This window comes from Triticum aestivum, chromosome 2D (genome assembly GCF_018294505.1).
Source record: "Triticum aestivum cultivar Chinese Spring chromosome 2D, IWGSC CS RefSeq v2.1, whole genome shotgun sequence".
In the NCBI taxonomy this organism is placed as follows: Eukaryota; Viridiplantae; Streptophyta; class Magnoliopsida; order Poales; family Poaceae; genus Triticum; species Triticum aestivum.
This window is the reverse complement of record NC_057799.1, coordinates 86,537,798-86,546,683: the sequence shown is the minus strand read 5'-3', so window position 1 is coordinate 86,546,683 and position 8,886 is coordinate 86,537,798.

Below are 8,886 nucleotides of genomic sequence, written 5' to 3'. Positions count from 1 at the left end.
GCGGTACGCCACACCCCTCCCGATGAGCAGGACCCCCGTTTCGACCGTAGCGCTCCAACACAAGTCCGTTTCCTCCGTTTTGCGGTACGCCACACCCCTCCCGATCAATAGGACCCCCGTTTCGACCGTAGGAGGTCCGCTTCCTCCGTTTTGCGGTACGCCAGACCCCTCCCGATGAACAGGATCCCGTTTCGAACGTGGCCGGTCGAACACAAGGCCGTTTCCTTCGTTCTACGGTACGCCAGGCCTCATTTCCATCGGCTGTTCCATCCAAGCCGGTTGGCTCCCACGCATTCCGTTGCCTCCCGATGAACACGACGATTTCCGTTGCCTCCCCATGAACACGACGACGACGTTGTTTCTCCGTTTCGACCCAGCCATGTACACGAGCCCTGGCCGTACGTACGCGCAAGTAGGCGTTCGAGACCCCACCCGTATGTACGTAGGTGGCCGTATTTACTTTCTTGCACCATGGCCGCTGTACATACGTGTACATGCTACGTGCGCGCCTCTACTACGACACGTGCACGCCTCTACATCGACCAGTATGTACGTACACGTTCGCGACCAGAATGACAACGCTACGTATGCTTCGACCAGGTGGGTCCCGACTGTCAGGCACTTCCTTGCCTGCGAAGATGTAGCTGGTGGGTCCCAGCAGTCAGGGGGCGAATCGTTTTTTTTGCCCGAACGCACTTCCTTGCGTGCGAAGATGTAGCTGGTGGGTCCAAGCAGTCAGGGGGAAATGTTTTTTTCACGAAATACGGTGGACCGTCCGGTGGGTCCCCGCTGTCAGGTGGAGGAATAATTATTTTGCGCGTAATAAGGAGGCACTTCCTTGCTGCGGCCGTGGACCCAGCTGTCAGCCTCTCCACGTACATTCCACGTCCGATGGAAGCCGTTCCTTGATCACGTTGACAATGCCGCGCCGAGAGCACCAGAGCGGTGGACGATGGCGAGGCCTAGGAAGGGGACGACGCGGAGCCGGGGAAGACGCGGCAGTGGATGCCCACGCGTAGAGGAGTACGAGGGTTCACTGGTTCGCTGCAGTGTGAGGCTGCCATCGCCGCAGAATAACAGGGGGTGTGGGTGAGTAGAGGGATGGCCTGGCCAGCGGTGGGAGTAGTAGGGGGCGGTGAGGCCTCCGCCGCATCGCAGCCGGCAACGAGAGGCAGGAGCACGAGGCACGACCGGCGCTGGTTTGGGCGGCTGGAGCAAGAAGACCAGAGGTTGAAGAAGCACTACGGCCGTTGGATGGACATCGTACGGTTATTGGAGCTAGAATCGTGCATATTGACTAAGTTGACAAAGCCCTCCGTCCCCGTCAACTTAGTAGGCCCACAAGTCAGCCTGCCACTATACTGGGTCCCAGCTAGCAGGGGAGTATTCATTTTTTGTGCGTAATAAGGACGCACTTCCTTGCGTGCGAAGATATAGCTGATGGGTCCGAGCTGTCAGCGGCGGTAACGTTTTTTCACGAAATACAGAGGCCCTTTCGGTGGGTCCCAGATGTCAGGTGGAGGAATCATTATTTTGCGCGTAATAAGGAGGCATTTCCTTGCGTGCGGCCGTGGACCCAGCTGTCAGCCTCTCCAAGTACAGTCCACTTCAGATGCATGTCGGTTGTTGACCATGTTGACCAGGCCGCGCCGAGAGCACCAGGGCGGTGGACGACAGTGAGGCCTAGGAAGGGAATGACACGGAGGCAGGCAAGACTCGGCAGTTGTTTCCCACGCGGAGGGGAGTACGACTGTACGAGGGTTTACTGGTTGGTCTGTCGTTGCCGGAGAATAACAGCAGGTGTGGGTGAGTAGAGGGATGGCTAGGCCAGCGATGGGAGTACGGTGGGGCGGTGAGGCCTGCGCGGCAGCATAGCCGGCCACGGGGAGGAGGGAGCAGGCAGTCCTGCCAGCGCTTGTTTGAGCGGCTGGAGCAGGAAGAGCAGAGATTGAAGAAGCACGACGGTCGTTGGATGGACATCCAACAGTCACTGCTTGTGCGTCAACCTTTTTTTAGGAAAGCCTCAAATCTGTGGAAAACAGCATACAACCCATCTGCCATTATTTCTAATAATTTACAGCCCATTTGCTAATTCTTAAGTTTTTTTGGAGCCCATATTCTTTTTGTTAGCATTACAGCCCATACTGTGGCCATGGTTAAAAAATTATACGAAATGTTGCATATTTCGGTGCGGTCCGAACTGTTTTTAATCCCAAAATTTCGAGTCACATTCAAACTGATTTAAAAAATAAATGTATATCAATATAAAATCCAACAAATTGTCCACGCATAAAAATTAATCAATTTAAAATCTTGAAATTAAAAAAGAAATTTGAAAGTAATTGCCGGTTTGATGTGTTTTAAAAATGTACACCCCATTTCTCATTACTAATAGGCCATTTTCTCGTCCAGCCAAATGAAGCTCTCCTCGTCTTGAAAGATTTCCAGCCCAACAGGCCTGACAAAGCGACTTACTTGGCAAATCACAAAAAAACTGGGCTAGCCATTTTCAAAAAGAAAAAAAAACTACTGGGCTGGTCTGTGGTAAACATAAAAGAGAAGGCTGTCTAGACATGCCAGAGTGCCCCGCACATCCCAGTTGACACCCTGCTTCCGTCTCAAAAACAAATTAGATAAATGCCACAACAAATATGGTGATTCATAAAAATGCCACTGCAATTTCCAAACTTTGAAACATGCCACTACAATTTTTGCAAACTTTGGAAAACGCCACTGCAATTTGCAAACTTTGAAGACGCCACTCCAGACTTCAAAAAATGCCACTGAAAATGGCATGAAATGGCATTTTTCAAAGTTTGGAAATTGCAGTGGCATTTCTCAAAAAAACCAGATTTTGAGTGGCATTTATCAAATTAACCCAAAACAAAAATAACTGGGCGAGCTGCTGGGTCCCTGGTGTCAGCCGCTCGTTGTGCAACTCTGACGTTTATTGACTACGTTGACAATGGCATGGGACCCAGATGTCAGAAATCCATTAGGAGGAGCCATTTTTTATTGGATTGAAATAAGGAGGCACTTGCTTGCGTACTGCCATGACCTTGGCGGGTCCCTGCTGTCATCCTCTCCACGTACAATAATCTCTTGATTGTGTACGCGTCAACTTGGTAGGTCCACAAGTCAGCCTCTAAACCCGTGGAGGACAAATACAACCCATTTAAAAAAAATAACAGCCCATTCCATACGTTCAAACGGAAAGTTCAAAATTCAGAGCAAAGTAACATGTTTGATCCACATATAGAGTACTGAACTTCCATGTTGTCAACCATCATAGCCAAGTTAACTATCTACTCCCACTAATACTCTAGTAGCGTACAAGTACTAACTTACTCTTAGCTAACTAGACGATGCCGGCCGCCATCTACGGTACACGCTAAACGTCGGCACCGGCGCCCTCCGCCTCACCTCGGACTTGCCAGAGGTGCGATAGGGCGCGTTGCTCGCGCGCGTTGGCCCTTTCCATGCCGGCGTGGTCCACCGAAGCTTCGGCTTCTAAGCTGGAAACCCACTTGACGAGCTGGTAGTAAAAATCAGCGTCGCGAACACGTGCGTGCCCGACAGCCTCCAGGGCTATTTGCCGGGCGCCGGCCTCCACATAGTCGGCCCAGGTGCTCTGCTCGCGACTCAGAGCTTCGGTGCGCTGCTACTCCATGTCCCGCTGGCGGCGCAAATCGGCGATACGCTGCTCCTCCGCCAAGCGGTCGCGCTCCAACAACTCCTGCTCCTCCGCCAGGTGGTCGCGCTCCAACAAGTCCTCGATCTCTGCATTGCCATCTAAAGACCAATAGAATGCCTCCTCCCTCCATCTGCCTTCCAGTGAAAAACCGAACACTAGTTCTGGCGGTGACCGCCTCCGGCCTCGCCTATCGCGGACGGGCGGGGGCATGGCGGACGTGGCGAGAGTGAGGATAAGTGGCGAGCGACGTCGGGCTGGTGGGGGCTTATGGGGATAGGGCGAGTTGGGTCACGGTGCCACCATAGAAGGCAGGGAAACAGTACTTATAGGCGGAAGGTAGCGCGACGGTCATCGGAATTCAATGCATAATTAAGCAGGCATGGCTTATCGCGCCAGCTTGCCATGGAAAACTAGAGAAACTAAAATTCTGACTGTGCCCTCCCATCCCGTCCATGCTGGGTCCCACGCCGGCATGACGGTCAAACGAGTGCACTCGAATCATCTCCCTCCTTGTCAATAATAGTTCCACGGATTTAAAAGGCTCGTAACAATTAAAGCGCATCTTTTTCGCATCAGTTAGCTGCCTTAATTATGGCTGGCTGCATGCAGGCACTCAAAATCGCTCGCAGCCAGTACGCAGAGCAGCATGCAATGAGTCGCAGCCGAGGGCATTAGTTGATGAACTTTAGCTGGGAGATAAGGCATTTGTGAACGTTTTCGCTGGCAGTTTCTTCAGATTCGCATGGCATTTTCTTCAGAGCAGCTTGTCAGTTTCTTCAGAGGTAGGCATTTTATTCAAAAAACTGCCACTTTGGATCTTGCGTCGCAACTAAAACAGCCAGGAGCGCATTAGTAGGCTAGCTAGTGATCGATCAGTAACTTGTAAACACTGAGCGAACAGATATAAGGAAGTGTTAATGCATCTCAATGATTCACAGATCATAACAAATATGTAGCTCCAAAAGCAAAGATCAGCCACAACTAAAACCAACTAGTACAATTCCCATACATAAGATCAACATGTTAATGCATCTCAATGATTCACAGATCATATACAATATGTAGCTCCAAAAGCAAAGGTCTAGAAAAAACATATGTTCTTCCTACTAACATGGATGCTTCTCTTGGCCAACATTCAGTACAGACTGAAAGACAAATTTGTTTGTGAAGTCTACAATTCCTCTTGCAAACATAACTGGTTTCACCAACAGCTGGAACCATGAGAATGAACCACACATGATGGAGGAACATCCACTGCAATATGATTTGGTCTTCTCTTGATCACACGACGAGACTATTTTCGGAATACAAACTTTAACTTAGGCAAAATGATGCCCATTGTATAATCAGACCAAAGCAATGAAGCACCTAGTGTTGGCCAATAAATAGTACAGTACTACTTTTCCGCAGTCCATGAAGTGACTATCCAATCTTTCTGTGTCTATTTTCAAATGGCACTGCATGCAGTGACTATACTATTCTCTTGTGCAGTTCAACCAAAATTGCGGTCACTTTGTGTGTTTGCGAAATAGCAACGGGCAGACATCTCTGTCTGCACAAATATCAAGCAGCTAGTAAACATATACCCCACCTTGTATTTTTGGTTTAAACATGTCTCTTCCGCTTAGCATCTGTCATGTTTTGCACTGGACAATTTGATACTGTCATGTTTTGCCCTGGACAATTTCATACTGAATTGATTTGCTTGTTCAGAGCAGAAATGTAGCGCCTATTCTTCATCAGACCAAGGATATCCATGTTCGTAGTGATGGAAGAGGTGAAATTGATACAACCGAAATTGAGCATCCAATCATTGAATCTTGTCCTGCACCTCCAATGTAGGTCCACCCTGCCAATAAATTCACATGCAAACCACTAGTATTACTATCTAATGAAGTACAAAAAGAGTAGCAAGATAGTAGCAAACCATGTACCTTCTTAATGAACAGCTCATAGTGCCACCAATTGGATATAAAGGTTTGGAAGAAAACATGCTCCTAATGTTGAACCAGTTGGACTTTTTGTGCAGTTCCACTAAAATCGAGCATCCCTGTTTGCATAGATATTGAAAGTGTGATTACTATACAGGTGGCACTAGTTGAAGCATAGACTCACAAATATAAGCATTCCAATTTCTTAATGGGAAAAGGTAGCAAGACTGTTTCTAACCACCTGTTTGAAGGAATAAATAAGGCAACAGAGGCTGATGTTAGAAAGACATATATAGTTCTTTCTGAAAGAATGGTCGATTCCTGACCTTTCCTCTTCTTTTAAGCATATTTTGTGCAGTTCAACTAAAATAAAATGCCATCACCGCCTTGACAATTCAGTGAAACTGTACAAAAGGAAATGACTTAACATTACATCATGATGTCAGGTATGTAGTCGACATGCATTAGAGATAAACTTACAGACCTCCTCCGATAACATAATGAACATTAATTTTAACAAAGGTGTGACTAGCTTTACCGGGATAATTTGAGTGAACTCTACACCCTCTGTTCCTTAATATAAGACGTTCTCGCGGTTCGGTTTAAAGTACCCAAACGTCTACTAGTATTTAGAAAAACAGGTAGTAGTTTTCTTGAGCACATATCTGGGAAAGCTTGCCACACTTTATTTATGTCCATACGCTAAAGCAACACCATTCGAAATTTCGAATACTACAAATATACACTAATCCAGTGCTAGTGCAACAGTAGAGTAGTTATTTTATTACATGGTACAGTACAATGGTTTTACTAAACATATTTCAATAAACTCTGGCACTGGAAGATTTCTATAAGAATTAACAATACAAAATGTAAAGCTAACACGTTTCAGCATTGGTATACTAGTTGTGCATGAGCATTAAACCAAATACAAAAGTCTGAAGGTAACTAGCATTACTAACTAATGACAGTATAAAAAAATTGCAAACCATGTACCTCCAAGGTAAATATCATTTCGAACTCGGGGGGACCTTAAAAATTGCTATCCCAATCTTGATAATCGATCAAACATAAAAACTTGATCGAACGAATCAAGAGAACAGCCGGAGGAGGAGGTGCCCACTCTTGACCTTTCCTCTTGTTTTCATAATTTTTGTGCAGTTTAACCAAAATAAAATGACATCGGCGCCTTGGCATTTTGGTGACACTGTACAAAAAATTTAACTTATCTCATGAAAGTGAGGTATGTAATCTATAAGCATTAACAGTGCAAAAATCTGAAGGTAGTAACAAGTTTCATCGTTGGTATACTGGTTGTGCAACAACATTAGAATGCCTTAGCTGAAACATCTTTAATACATCCACAATCAACAGCTAATCCTGAAATAATCCAGTGACATTAAATGGCATTGCTTAAATTTATCGGTGGCATTAGACTGAGTGCGGCATTAGTTAAATGTGGCATCACTTTAGCAGTAGCATTGCTTGACTTGACTGCTGGTGTTATACTAACAGCAAAAAAGTGACACTAAGAGCATGGGAGGCCCATTCGGACAGTGGGCGCACCAGTACGATGTACCTCCACGGACGCATAGAGTGGTGAGGGAGGTATGGTTGCCCAGAGCAACAAATATCCAGGCAGCATATGTGGATTACGTCCCATTTTTGTTATGTTTAGCCACCTTTTTCCTATGTCAGGACAACAAACTGATCGACCTGGTCATTCTCTATTGCGTTGTCATGCCTTTCTACCCTTCTTCAACCAAGAGACACGAGACTCATTCCTTAGCTACTGATTTTCCCCTTTTCAACCTAGATGCGGGTTCGATGCCTACTCTCTTGGACAGTACAGTCTCCCTTCCTTTCCTTATTCAACCCAGACATGGATTAGTCTGCATGAAGTAGGGTTTCCTTTAATAGTGCAAATTAAGGTTTTCCTCTACGTGACCAGCAGAGCAGAGGATAGCAAATTGGGAAGATGGTGGAGTGGAAAAAGATCCACATGCAGCGACATGGTAGATGGGGCAATAGAACAAGGGTATGGTTCGAAAAGAGGTAGCATACCTGAGGGTCAGCGGGAAGTGGCTTCGCTCATGGTCGTCGTCCTCTGCACGCACTACGGCAGCGAGCTTGGGGACGGAGGCCATCCCGCGCGGGCGCTAGGTCTGAGAGGACGGCCTTGTCGTCAGTGCGTGCCTCGCTCGCCGACGACGAGTGCGTCAACGTTGCACATCCTTTTCTTCCCCGGCGGATCTGTGACCACCGGTGAGGAGGGAGAGAGAGGCCGTCTTTTTTAGATCTGGAGAGAGGGTGATAGTGTGAGAAGCAAATAGGCAGCCATTAGCAAGAAAGCTCTGAAGCTCCAGCCTATATATCTTTTTTATACTACTAGTACTAGAGGTGGAGTAGTGGTAGAGTAGTTTATATTTTCTCTGCAAACAGTACCAGTTAGTCGTGCTTCAAAACTGAACGGCACGCCATTAAAAAAATAAAGTCGAGAAATAATGCGGCACCTCGGGCCAACGCGGCCAGATCGCATTTTGCACGAGAAATTACACACCATGTTTCGTTGACATGTGGTCCCGTTCCAACATGTCAGTGAGACGACGGTGAGTCCTTTTGTACAATTTCCGAAAGGACGTGTAGGCCGGGGCGCCTCTTCGTGTACCATGGCAAACTGGCAACCGTCCACCGACTCTTCTCCTTTCCCTCTCGATTTGGAACTGCTGTCGCACGCTCTTCCTCCCTCCTCCATTTGCCTTCACCCTTCCTTCTGCCATTGTTCGATCGTCTTCTCCATGGAGGGAACAAGCCGGAAACGACCCCGTTATTCTTGCCCCGATCTGAAAGATGACGTGGTGGGGGAACTCATTGATCGGTGCGACGTCATCACCTCGGCTAGCATGGCAGGTTCGTTCAAGCCCATTCTCGACTCAACTAATAACATCATTACAAGGAACCCAAGGGTCCAGGAGCGGTTTGATCTCCCTTATCTTCTTCGCTATAAGCCTGTTCGCATGGGCGCACACGACGGAGGCCTCGCCTTGTGCAAGTTGATGCCGCTTGATAATGATACGTGTGATGTCAAGATGCCATCGCTTAAGGGTAAGTCCTGGGTTGGCGCAAATGGAGATTGGGTTGTTTATATTGGGTACAATTGCGAGTGGGAACTTGTGAATGTGTACACTCGTCAGCGGATTCCACTTCCAAAAATCTCAGAGTGCCCTGAGGTTGAGCACACAGATGATCTACGTACGTTCA